Genomic DNA, 14,919 nt, shown 5'->3' with positions numbered 1-14,919 from the left:
TCATTTCTCCTAATCACTACTCCTTCTTTATAGTTGATTTTTTTTTTTTTTTTAATTCTGAGCAATTTCAATGGATTTATATTCACTTTCACTTGATTTTACATGAGTTGCATTCTTGCCACAAGTGCTTTTCATTTTACTTATCCTCTGAAGTTATATGCCTAACTACATTGAAATGGAAAGGGAGACATCACCTTATTGTATTTTCATTTTCCCCCAGTTTAAACAGCATTTAAACTAAGGAAATTTTAAAATAAATGTCCCTCTATTTATGACACTTTTTACCCAATTATTTGATTTCATCTTCCTCAAATTTAGGTCACAGTTCAAGTGCTACTTCTTTGGAAATTATTTCTCATATAATTAAAGCAATACTATTTGTTTACCATTGCTATAACATCACTCTTTGTTTCCTTTATAGAATTTATTACAAACTGATGTAATTTGTCTTACATATTTCCTTAAATATTTGCCTATCTCCTACCATGATGACATGAGCTCATTGAAGGAAAAATCTTTGTCTCTCTTGTTTTCCCTATATTGTCATTGAATACACATGTTTGGAACTGAATAAACATTTTTGAATATTGAAAGACTGTATGTTAACAAAGTGTTGTGGTCAGTTTCCATTCAGTAGATTCCAACTCATGATGACCCCAAATGTGCAGAGTAGACCTATCCTCCTTAGCATCAAGTTTCAGAAACAGATTACCAGACCTAATTGGGTGGCTTTGAGCTGCCAATCTTTTAGCTAGTAGTTGAATACTTATTTGTCACCCAGAGACTCCATGTTAGGAAACTTAATATCCTATTTGATATTTGAATATATATTGTATATAATTTAAAATTAATTTTACATTAATTTAAAGTCATAGTTTGGAACTAAGGATATTCTATTTTTATAAGTAAACATGTTCAATATGTATACCACAAATTATATTATCTCTATTGACAGCATCATTACTTAGGCCAAATGATCTCCTTAAGGACAATACCCTTAAGATGACATTGTTCTGAATAAGCAACATTCAGGTAAATAACTACCTGCATGATCCATTCACTATTTTAAGTGTGTTTCAAATTCAATGTAGATATTATTAGGTAGTTTCTTCAATTAAGCTCAGTTTTAATTTATTTTTTTCATTAAAAAAAAAAGCAATAAACCAAAAGTTCATCTTAATTGAAATGGCTTCAAATACCATTATATTATTAAATATTTCACTCTTTCATTTACTTTGGTTACTATCTTAAGACATGTCTTCAAACATCTTATGAAAACAAAATAGCCACAAAATTCATTTTCCATTGCTTAGATATTTTCTTTGTTGTTAAGTGCCCTTGAGTCAGTTCCGACCCATAGCGACCCTGAACAGGGTTTCCGAGGCAGTAAATCTTTACTGGAGCAGAAAGCTTCGTATTTCTCTTATGGAGGAGCTGGTAGTTTCTTATACTTACCCTTAATAAATGAACACCATAAAACATCTCTGTAAAAATTAATAGAGTAGAATGCATAGATAGTTTGTATACTACCACTATATCAATCATTCTTTTTGAATATTTTTAGAATGTGTATTGAACACCTGCACAATTACTGGGAAACTAGGCTATATTCATATACATAAGGACAAAGTGTCTAGATTTCACAGAAAACCAAGCCTTTAACAGAAGACAACAAAATAATTGAAAACATCCCTCCTGGTTTTGGATTTTTTTTTTTTTCATGCATCAATAAAAATCTTTTCAGCAAAGTAATAGAATGAAAAATAATTAGAAAATGGCAGTCAATTACTCTTGGAAGTATTTGTGTTTATCACCATTAAAATGTTCCCAAGCCTAAAGACAAATGGCATTTGAGTGTGCATTTGTCAGAGAAGAATTCTGAATAATTAGTACTTTTATGATTAGCATAAATAACCTAAGGGGATATTAGTATATTAAATAAGTCAAAAAAGAGCAAAAATGAAAAAGGAAGCAAAATGATACTATGAGCTGAAATAAAGTAACATAGAATAATTTTTAATTTTTATTTATTTATTTTAATCCAACCGTTATTTTTTTGCCTAACATAGCTTGTCCTAGCACATTTTAATGCAGGTACATTCATCTATATTATGCTTTCTACACCACTTTGTATTAGTTTTCTAAAAACACTATCATTTTATTTATCCACCTATCATAGCTAATGCCATTTTTGTTATTGTGTTGCTCTCCAGTTGAATCAAACTCATGGCAACCTTATACATATGGAGTAGACCTGCTAGTTAGTAGGAGTTTTCAAGACTGGTCCTTTCAGAAGCAGATTACCAGAACTCCCTTCAAAGGTGTCTCTGTAATAATTTGAACCATCAACTTTTCTATTTAGTTGTGGTTGTTTAGTGCTGCTGAGTCAGTTTGGCCCATAGTGACCCTTCATAGGGTTTACAAGGAGAGACTGGCTTTATGGCTCAAATTGACTTTTCAGTTTAGCACAAAGCACCACACCAGTGCTACTCCTACTAGTAGCTGAGCGTTTAATTGTTTCCATCACCCAGCAGCATAACGTGTCTAAAGTATAACTTAAATACGTGTATTTCTATTACGTTGTAATAGAAATTCTTCATTTTAAGTATAAACATCAACTAAGAGCTGCAGACATAGACAACAATAAGATGGCCAGAATGAAATATTATATGACTATATAAACAAATCAATAATAGATCAGGTTTTCAATTAAATTAACTTTTAATTGGCATAAAGAAAAACTAGGAAAAAGGACTGTCAAGAAAATAAAGAGCCATTGGAAAGTGTAATCACCTTGAAATTGAACTAGCTCTTTTAGTAATAGAAAATGGAATGAGCATCCAGAAATACACCCTTTCTTTCCATACCTTGTGATATTCAACTAGTAACCATGCTTTCAATTGTCATGACATGCACCTGCTTGGGCTATGTCTTTAATTGTAGTAATATGGTATAGCAGATGTATTGAATGTCCTAAAAAAATTATATTCCATTCTTTATGCAGCTGGTAAAATTGTGAGAAAAATTTCGTACCCAATACCTTTGGCAACTTTTACGTTATAAACTATCGTGTGATGTTTTGTCATTTTTTTAAAGTTTTTTTTGTTTTGTTTTTTTTTTTTATATATACTTGACAAGCAAATAAAGCTGATTTTTTTGCTTTAATTTTTCTTCTTTTCACCTTAAAAAATCAATGTTCATGAAATGTATTTTGCATCAATGCATAACTGACATTCCTAGACAAAGGTATACAAAAGCACACTCTTTTAGGAAGTCTCAGATAGATGACTTAAAAAGATAAGCATAACATATAGTTAGCAAATCATTTCTGTATTACTAATTTGGAGTAGGAAAAAAGATCTTTGAAAGTGTTTTTAGGATTTCCATATATAGTGCAAATATGCTAAAATTCTATCACTGTTTTTTCATTTATCAATTCTCATTCCTCTGTAAAAATACCTTTCATTCATTATCTAGAATTATATGGCTAGAAAAGTTTTTCATAGTAAAGGATAGATAGTCAGTTGATATAAAAATATTTCTAGTATTAGAAAATGAAATTTTCAAGCTTCCTTTCCCGATTTTTTCAGTATCCTTTACAAACATAATGTGTTTTTTATTTTTAATGTATTTCAATCATTTACTTCATTTTAAGTATAAATTCCCCTAAATTTTTCATTTGTGCTATTATGACTGAAATTAAGCACTTTAACTTCCGCTTTCATTTATTTATCTCTGAACAATCTATTCATGCATCTTGGTTATTTTCTATTGGGGTTACTGCCTTTTCTATTTCAATTATTACATATATTATTTTTAGTGATAGCAATTGAACTATTTTTCACATTTTCATTTGCTTTTTAACATACCTAAAGTGTTACCTTGTCAGATAAGTAAATTTAGTCTACATGTGGGAAAATATGAGGCTTTCCTTTTTTGCGAGTGAATTATATTTCTTAGTTAGAATGGCTTCCATTATTCTTTAGTTAGAAAAAAATTCCTTTTTTTTTATTATTGAAATATTTTTAGATTTATTTTTCTTGTTGTTGTTGTTGTTAAGTGCCGTCGAGTCGGTTCCGACCCATAGCGACCCTGTACAGGGTTTCCGAGGCTGTAAATCTTTATGGGAAGAGAACGCCTCATCTTTCTCCCGTGGAGCTCCTGGTAGTTTCGAACTGCTGGTCTTAAGGTTCGCAGCCTGATTCGAAACCACTACACTACCAGAGCTCCTTATTTATCTTATCTAATTAAAAATTACTTCATGTGATTTTTCTCCTTAAGAAGTAATGTATTTTTTCAAAATCATTTTTAAAACAATATTTTTTTTTGTTCTTAGTAATGTTAGATGTTTATTTTTTCATATACAAATTTGTGTGTTTATTTGAGTTCATTTTCAAATTTATTTTTTATCTTAGATGTGTGTTTGTCTGTATATGGCCACATGACTTTGATTGTGAGTGTGTGTGTATGTGTTCATACAAATATTAAAATGCTTAAAAGTGAATAGCTCTCTGTCTTATTCTAGGTTCTCTACAGCAGCACAACCAGTTAAATCTATATGCAAAAATATAAAAAGTAGAGCAAGCCCATTGTCATTGAGTCAATTCTAATTCATAGTGACTATATATAGGGTTTCCAAAATGGTAAAATTTTACCAGAGCAAACAGCATCATCATTTTCCTATAGAATTACTTGTTGTTGTTGTTGTTGTTGTTAAATGGCATCGAGTTAGTACCCACTCATAGCTACCGTATGCACAATAGAACAAAATGCTTCTTGGTCCTGGGCCAACCTCACAATCATTGCTATGCCTGAGCGCATTGCTGCAACCACTGTGCCAATCCATCTCATTAGTGGGTTTGAAGTACTGACGTTGATGTTAGCAGCCCAACGTCTAACTCACACTATTCCTAATAGGGTTTTATTTCATACATTCACACGTCTATTCTAAACAAAATGTGTATAAACCTATGTTTATGATCAGTGGAGGGCTATAGACAAGTTTTCTAAGTAACAGAATTTGTTTACGAACCTTATAGTACCTTTCCAAAAAGATCCAGTTAAAACCATAGGTTCCAAGGGAATCTCCTAGGTCAATTAAACTCAAGGCAGCATGGTCAGATTAGAAATTTATGGTGACTACTTTTGAGGATTCCAAAGGGATAATCTTGATAAATTTACTTTAAGGACAAGGACCAATCATAGGGGCTTATTATTAAAAAAAAAAAAATTAAGAAAATTGAACATTGCTTTGTTGAAAAGAAGACCAAGACCAGGAAAATTAAGCTGAAAAACTTTTTTTCCATCACAACAAATGGACCTGTTTATTCTTCTAGGGTAACAAGAACTATCCCGTGAGAATTTCCCTGGGGAACTTTACTCTATTGAATCTACAGCTCTGATTTTACCCCTTCCGACTTTTTTGTTACCCCAATCAAAGTATATTTTAACAGGAACATGATTTGAGCTGCTTGAGGATGCTAAAACTGCTGTTTTTGCATGGTATCCTGTTGTGGTATTATAGAATAGGCACTGGACTGCTAACTGCAAAGTTGGCAGTTCAAACCCACCAGTACTTCTTAGAACTCCTATACAGGATCGCTATGAGTAGGAATAGATTCTATGGCTCTTAACTAACTGAAATAGAAAAGCACAAAATTCTCTGAAGAAGGGCAGGTTAGAGATGAAAACATCACCTTTAGGAAGGTATGGATCTAGATGGAGGATATGTCAAAAAACAATAGCTTTACATTTTGATATTTTTGCTCCATTGTTTTGTAGCAATAATTTTTATTTATCCTCGTATTTGAAAGAAATGGGTCATATAGTTTTGAGGCTGGAAATTCCCAAATCTGTGCATCACACCTCAAAAGGGAGGCTTTTCATGACTCACATGCTTTCAGGGGCTAATGAACCCACAGACAGTGGGTCAGCAGGTAAGCTCATATCCCATGAACTGGAGGTCACAGGATGAGAAGTTGGATGAAGGATTTAGAGAAAGGGAGTTTTGCAGGAACATCTATAGATATTGAATGCAAGCCACACCCTAAGGAAACTGATTGAGATTCAAGTGATTAGTTTTCCACTAATTAGCTGCTCACACCAAATCACAAAAGGCAGGATGATTACATTATAACATTAATTCAATAGCTGCCAACCACTGAGAATCATACCTAGTCAAACACAATTGTATATACTATTAACCATTATATTTTCTATCATATATATATATTTAAATCCACCACTTGTGTGTTACTATAATGATGGGAACTTTGCCATGAATATTTTAAGCACCAGCAGAAGTACAGATGGTGGACAGATTTCAGAGGAGCTTCCAGACTAAAACAGAAAAGGAAAAGGGAGAGACAGATCACTTTTGAAAGGTTTCTGTTGTTAGGTACAGTCAAGTCTATTCAGATGAATAGCAATCCTCTGCACAATACAACAAAACACTGACTAGTACTGCACCATCTTTAGAATTGTTGTTGCATTTGAGTTATTTTCTGATGTTACTGTGTCAATCCATCTCATTGGAGGTCTTCCATGTTTTTGCTGACCTTCCACTTTTCCAAGCATTTTGTGCTTCTCCTGATATTGGTTCCTCTAGGAAACACCAAATGTATAAGAGATGAAGTCTTACCATGCTGGCTTCCAAGGAGTATTCTGGTTGTACTTCTCCCAACACAATTGCTTGTTTTCCTGGCCATTCAATATCCTTCTCTAACATTATATTCAAATGCACCAATTCTATGGGCTTTCTTATTCTGAAAGGTTAAAACATTGAAAACTTTATGAATAATAGGGGAACATTGTCTAATATAGTCAGAAGATGAGCCCCCTAAGTTTGGTGGCAATCAAACTGCAACTGGAGAACTGCTTCCTCAAAGTGGATCTTACTTTAGATGTAGCAAAGCTTTCAGGAACTTTAGTTGCTGATAGGGCACAACTCAAAATGAGAGGAAACAACAACAAATATCCATTAATAATCAGAACACAGAATGTATAAATTATGATTCTAGCACATTGACAGGGAGCTGCCAAACATTCAAGCTAGATTCACAAGAGGATATGGAACTAAGGCTATCATTATTGAGTGCTAATGGATCATAGCTAAAAGCAGAGAAAGTCAGAAAGGTGTTTACTTGTGCTTTACTGACTATAGAAAGCATATAACAGTGTGTATCATGACAAACTATGGATAGCATTGTTAAGAATGGGAATCCCAGAACAGTTAATTGTGCTCATATGGAATCTGTACATAGAATCAGAGGCTGTTATTAGAACAAAATAGAGGATACTGAATCATTTAAAATCCAGAAAGGTATGCAACTGGGTTATATTCTTTCATCATATGTATTCAATCCGTATATTAATCAAATAATCAGAAAACTGGATTATATGAAATAGAACATGTCATCAATTTGGGTGAAGATTCATTATTGTACAACTTGCAATATGCAGATGATGCAACCCTGATTGCTGTAATTGCAGAAGACTTAAAATACTTACTCCTGAAAATCAAAGATCACAGCCTTCTGTATGTATTGTACCTCAATGTAAATAAAACAGACATCCTCACAAGTGGGCAATAAATTAAAAAATGATAAGTAGATAAAAGATTGACGTTGTCAAATAACTCATTTTGCTTAGCTCCACGATCAACACTCACGTAAGCAGCAATCAAGACATCAAGCTACAAAAGATCTCTTTAAATTTTCAAGAGCAAAGGTATGAGTTTGAGTACTAATATGCATCTGAACTACATGATGGAATTTTCAATAGCCTTATATACATGTCAAACTGGTCAGTAAAGAAGAAAGACCACAGAAGATTCAATGCATTTGGACTATGTTGTTGAGGAAGAATATTGAAAGTACCATGTACTGCCAAAAAAACAAACAAATCTGTCTCGAAAGAAGTACAACCAGGATGCTCTGTAGAAGTGAAACTGGTGAGAATCCATCCCTCAAATCTTGGACATGTTATCAGAAGGGACCAATCCATACAGAAAGACATCATGCTTTGTAAAATGGAGGGTAATCAAAAGAGAGGAGACCCCTATCAATGTGAATTGACACCGTGGCAGCAACAATGGGCTCAAATGAAGGACAATTGTTAGGATGACAAAGGACCCGGAAGTGTTTCATAATGTTGCATATAGTCATGATGAGGTTGAACAGACTCATTAGCACCTAAAAACTACAATAATAATAATTAGAACATATTGAATGATGCTGGAAGCATCACAAAAAGATGAAAATAATACACAAAGTCATTGTATCAAAAAGATTAGTTGATGCTAAAACATTTCAAGAGGAACTAATAGTCATGGCTGATGGTATTAAAGGGAGAAGTCCATGCTTCACTAATGGCATTGGTGAAAAACAAGGCCACAAAATAAGTGAAATACAAACTGACATGATTTAACATACTGATGCAGCACTCACTCTGCCATAAAATATGGAAGACAACTACCTGGCCATCTTATTAAAGAAGATCCATTTTTTTGCATATTCCAAAGAAATGTGACTCAGTGGAAAGTTGTTGTTGTTAAGTGCCACCGAGTTGATTCCAACCCATAGTGATCCTGTTTAGGGTTTCTGAGGAGCAGCTGGTGAACTTGAACCGCCAACCTAGGAGTTCAAACAGCTTCACAGTCTGGCGCATTAGTGCACAGTGCCACACCAGGAATGTGGACATCATCAAGCAATATAATTAATATCACATGCAAGTAACGTTTTGCTGAAGGTATGGCTGCAGCAGTACATCAACAGGGAACTGCTAGAAATTCAAGCTAGATTCAGAGAGAAATGGAATGAAGGTTATCATTGTTGACATCACATGAGCCTTGGCTAAAACCAGAAAATACCATAAAGTGGTTTGTTGTTAAGTGCCGTCGTGTGGGTTCTGACTCATAGTGTCACTGTATAGGGTTTCCAAGGAGCAGCTGGTGAGTTTGAACCACCAACCTTGTGATTCATATTGACCTTTCGGTCTACTGCTTTATCCCACAGCGCCACACCAGGATGTTTAGTTATGCTTTCTTGACTATGCAACAAAGTTTGTAACAAGCTATGGATAGCAGGACAAAGTTTGGAAATTCCAGAACACATGATTGTGTTCATGGGGAGCCTGTACATAGACCAAAAGGCAGTTGTTAGAACAGAATACATTGTTGCTGTTCTTGTTGTTTTGAAGTACTGTTGTGTCAGTTCCAACTCATAGTGACCCTGATAGGTTTTCCAAGGAGTGGCTGGTGAGTTAGAACCACTGGCCTTGAAGTTCAAACCAACCTTACGGTCTAGTGTTTATCCTAGAGCGCCATACCAATACTCCAGAACAGAATACAAGGGTACTGAATTGTTCAAAATTAGGAAAGAAGTACATCATGGGTATATTTTTTCACCATACTTATTCAGTCAGGATATTGAACAAGTAATCCAAGAAGCTGGATTATATGAAGAAGAACATTGCGTCAGAATTGTAGAAATATCCATTAAGAATCTGTGATATGCAAATCACACAACCTTGCTTGCTGGAAATGAAGAAAACTTAAAATACTGATGAAGATCAAAAACTAAGTTTCACCTTAACATTAAAAAAAAAAAAAAAGGCTCACAAATGAACCAATAAATCACATCTTGGGTTTGAACTACCAACTTTGTGGCTAGCAGTCCAGTGTTGATCCTGCATCTCCACATCAGGACTCCAGCTTCCTCTAGCATACCTCAAACACATACCAAATGTCTTTCTTCTTTCATGCCACAGAGCTTCTTCAAAACTGTAAGAACCTTAAAACTGACCACTCTGTGGCACTTGACAACAAGGTTGGTTTGAACCACAAGTTCAGTAGTTCAAACTCACCACCTTTTCTTCAGAAAACCTATACAGAGTGCCTATAAACTGGGACCAATTTGAAGGCATTTAACAAAACAAAACAACAACAACAAAAAATGAAACTATGGAAGGAAAACATCTAAATACATGAAGGACTAGTTCTAGAATATGCATTCCTAGATTTCCATCCCTTAAAGAGAAAACAAAACACTTTCAAGATTCTGCATGCTTTCCAACAGTGAAAGGAGTTGTGGTGGTGCTGGGATTAAGAGTTCAGCTGTGAACCAAAAGGTCAGTGGTTCGAACTCTTCAGCCATGGGAAAACGATATGACATTGTGCTTTTTGCAAAGATTGTAAACCGTGGCAGCTTTTTTACTATGTCTTATTGAGTCTCTGGAGTCCTGGTGTGGCGCTGTGGGTTAATGCACCAGACTGCAAAGTTGTTTGAACTGCAAGGTCGGCGGTTCAAACTCATCAGCTGCTTCTTGAAAACCCTATACAGGGTTGCTATGGATTGGATTCAACTCGACGGCACTTGACAACAACAACATTGGGTCTCTATGAGTCAGAATTGACTAGAAAGCAACAGGATTTTTTAGTTTGTTTTTGTTTTGCATGCATGTGATTTACCAAACTGCTTCTATTGCCTCTTAATAAAATAAAGTAAAATGAAGCATTCCCAAATCTATTATATACTCCTTTACTTCTTCCCAAGATTACTTTGAAAATATACTTCTTGCACCCAAGTTTAATCTTTCCCTTTTCTAGTAATGAAAAAATAATTTTTTTAAAAGATTATACAACCATAAAACCATCATCCCACAGAACTACATTCAGCTAGGTTTCATAGTTCATTACAGTAGAAACACAGAACTCAGACACCATTCTGAAACAAGAATACTGAGAAATGGGCTCACTAAAACCATTTTAGCTTACCCTAAATGAAACAGAACAACGGCTATAATTAAAATTTAGCTCAATCCCTAGCTACATTCCAAATTAATCATTCTTTTTCAATATCCAAAGCAGAACTTGTTGTCTAAATGAGGGCGGCAAATCTCCTCCTGAGAACAAAGGCAAAAATCAGTAAACCGGAAAGATTGCAAGTCAATATGTTTGGGGAATAACTACTGGAATGAAAAACATAGTATTGCCTGACTACAAGTCCTGCGGTCTTAATTTTCTCACTCCCCTACACTCCCATGCACTGATACACAATAAACACATTCTTTGCTCTGAACCCTATCTTTGAGTAGTGACTGGTTTTGTAGTAGGTGATTAAGAACCCCTTTTGTGATTATTATACTCACAGTTTGAGGGTTTATTAAGGAAGTTTACAGATTCCTAAGCAGGACAGGAAAATGCTGAGGGCACAGTTCTTACAGTCAGAACAGCCTCTCCTCAGTGAACCAATAATCAGACCTTCCTGCCTGGCAATGTTACAAAGCTCTTTTAGGGCTGCTGATATATGCCCACAGGAAATGCCCACCATAAGGTTCAGCCTGAAGATATTTAGCTCAAGCTCCTCCAATTAACTGCCTGGAGGTATGTCATTATGCACACAAGTCTCCAGTGTAAATCACACAGTTTCACTAGATTTGTGGGCTGGGAAGCCCACAGCTCTGTCTCCTGCTCTGACTCTTGGCTCTGCTGCCACTGTTCCATTGCCACTTAACTTTACTGGCTTCAGCTTTCTGAGTTGAGGAGGTGCAATGCACAAGGATTTTAGTTACTGAAATGCACAAGGACATGCTCCACTCCTTGTTCTTTTTCTTATGGTAGCAAGATCAGTCCTCCTACTTCTGAGATGACTCATTTTTATACCCATGTTAGAGCTTCAACTTTTCACAATTAAACTTGTTAACAATCACTCAAAACTGAATCATATATTCCATCAATATCTTCAGCCTTGTCTCATCCAGGAAAAGTAGTTTGGTGGTAGTTACAATGACCATGGCTAGAAGAGACATATGAAGTAGTTTGCTATACCACACATATTAAAGTGATGCTAAAATTCAAATGAGAATATCAGGGTCCAAGCGTAGCCAGGAGTCTCTTGAAACAGAACAAGGTTGGAGGGTTTATGTTTAATTACGTTTTACTCTGAGGAATTCTTTTCCTTGAGAAATTATCTGTAGGGTTTTTATATTTGAAATAAATGTAAATTTCTTAGAGGAATTACGTTTTATTCTGTAAGATCTCTGAGAACAATGCTAATTTGAGAATGACTGAAACACTTTCCATTTTAAGATTCCCTATAACATATTAAAGGATCGTTGGTGGCACCATAGTTAAAGAGCTTGCTAACTGAAATGTCTGTGGTTAGAACCCAGTAGTCACTCTGCTCCATAAAGATTATATGGGAATTCCCATTTGGGAATCCTATGGAGCTGTCACGTAGAGTTGCTATGAGTTGCAATAGACACATAGGCAATAGGTGAATGAAGGTAGCACATTTGATTATGTGGAATCAAATTTTAAATTTTAATTGGGGAGATCTTTTGATCATGAATTATCAGAGGCAGCAATTTTTCTTTTGTTTCCTCTTCCTTTAAACACCAATATACTTTTCTTTACTATCCTCTATGGAGAAATGTGGGATGGTTTTATTCAGGTTCAACATTTTTCTGAGTTACAAACAGAGATAAAGCTTGATAAAAGGATTCCCCTGTTAGAAATCCACTCCTTGGAACATCCATGAAGTTGACTCCTTTTATATTCCTTTATCCAAGATAATCACCTAACCAAACTGAGAGTAGCAGGACTGGCAAATTCTATAGTGACAAAAAAACCAACAGTGTCCCTATGTATCACTTTTCTGTGTTTTTATAGTTCCTGAATTTTGTACTAAATATATGTATTTTATGGTTTCTTAATATATGTATTTTACTTGATTTTTTTTAATTTCCAGAATTAATATTTTACAGGAATTTTTATGAATAATCTAGGATTCCATTCACAGAAATACAGTGAATGGCAGCCATATCGTTGCTTTATTTCTTTGGACACATTCATTCTCCAGCCTTCTTATGCTCTCTTTTGTAACATAGGAGACTGATCTTTACAAACCAAATTTGAAGCCTCCTCATTTTCTGCCATGAAGAGGAAGAAAAATGAAAGTAAATTCATCCAGGACTTTAGGTCTCAGCAAAAAAAAAAAATTGACATTTACCCAGTGGCAATTTCATAAGCTTTATCACCTACAAGGTAATTGGGATGAAGAGGAAAGGCTAAAATTCCATCAGGGACCAAGTTCCCTAAGTGAGTTGACAAAGAAACCTCTTCTATGACATTGTAGGTACTCAATATGTCATGATGTTGATGTTAAGTGTCGTTGAGTAAGTTCTGACCCATAGCAACCCTGCTTAGGGTTTCTGAGGAGTAGCTGCTAAGCTTGAACCTCTGACCTTGCAGTTCACACCAACTTTTCAGTACAGCGCATTAACCCATAGTGCCACACACAGTGCCACAATGTGTCATAGGGTATGAGAATAAAGGGACAAAGTATTCTAGAGTTTATATATACCTTGTACTAGAGGGAATTGGAGTTGTGATATGGCACTGAAGGATAAACACACGACTGGTGGCCTTAAAGATGGCAGTTCAAACCCACCAGTCACTCTTTAAGAGCTCTGTTAGTATAATGGTTACAGTTGAGCTGCTAACTTCAAGTTAAGCAGTTTGAAACTACCATCCATGCTGCATAAGAATGATGAGACTTTCTGCTCTTGTAAAAATTTAGAGTCTCAGAAACCCTATATAGGGTCACTATGAGTCAGAACCAACTCCATGACACATAACCACCATCACCGCCAGTCACTCTTTGGAAACTCTATGCCGGGTTGGTAAGAGTCCAAATTGACTGGTCAGAACTTTCCAGCAACAGTAGTAGTAGAGTATGGGAAGAAAGGAGAAGCAAGCGTTGCTTTGCTTATTCTTGGTCTCAGATGGCATTTTCAATAGTAGTTGCTCAACTACAATTCTTTGTAAAAAGAGTATTTCAAGATATATTAAGTGCAATACTATAAGTGACAGGATGCTATCCATATGCCTATAAGAAAGGTCATTTATTCATAAGATTGTTGTTCAAATTTGCACACTAATCACTAATGCTAAAAGTGAAGAAACTGAAGATTGTTCACAATCTGTAATTCATCAACCAAGAAATCAAGCTGCACTGATAACTACTGGTGATTGGAATGTAGAAGTTCAAAGAAAGAAAGATCAGAGTTAGAAAATATGGTCACAGTCATAGAAATGGCACCTGAGATTGTATGATTAATTTTACAAAATCAATAAATTATTCATTGGAAATAACCCTTTTCAGTAACATTAAGTGTTGATAATTGACTTGGAACTCACCATGTGGAAGATACAAGAATTAAATGGACTACTACTGTGGAAAAAAGAGTTCTGATAGCTTAGTGGTTACGAATTCCGCTGCTAATCTCAAGGTCAGCAATTCAAAACTACCAGCCTTTCCATGGGAGCAAGATGAGGCTTTCTGCTCTCTTAAAGATTTACAGCCTCAGAAACCCTGTACAGGGTCACTATGAGTCAGAACCGACTCCACAGTACTTAACAAGAACAACACCGTGAAAAGGGTATTCTGCTTTGGTGCTGTGGGTTAATGCACTGGATTGCAAAATTGGTTTGAACTGCAAGGTTGGCAGTTCAAGCTCACCAGTCATTCCTCAGAAATCCTATACAGGGTCACTATGGGTCAGAACTGATTCGACGGCACTTAACAACAACAACTGTGGAAAGGGACTATGGAGAAGCTCAATAGCATCAGTCAAAACAACATAAGGTGCTGACTGCTGGACAGGCCATTAATTGTTCTTATTCAAGTTCAAGCTGAGGAAAATTAAAACAAATCCTGGTGTAACACTGTAAGATAAGCACTCGACTGAAAGGTTGGTTTGAACCACAAAACTGGTGGTTTAACTCCACCAGCCTCCCCTCAGAAACCTTATATATGATCACTATGTGTCAGAACCAGCTCAATGGCACTTAACAGAAATAACAAATAAGAACCAAAGTATGACCTTAAGTATATCACATCTGAATTTAGAGATCAT

This window comes from Chrysochloris asiatica, unplaced genomic scaffold (genome assembly GCF_000296735.1).
Source record: "Chrysochloris asiatica unplaced genomic scaffold, ChrAsi1.0 scaffold00005, whole genome shotgun sequence".
Classification (NCBI taxonomy): Eukaryota; Metazoa; Chordata; class Mammalia; order Afrosoricida; family Chrysochloridae; genus Chrysochloris; species Chrysochloris asiatica.
This window is presented reverse-complemented; position numbering follows the sequence as displayed.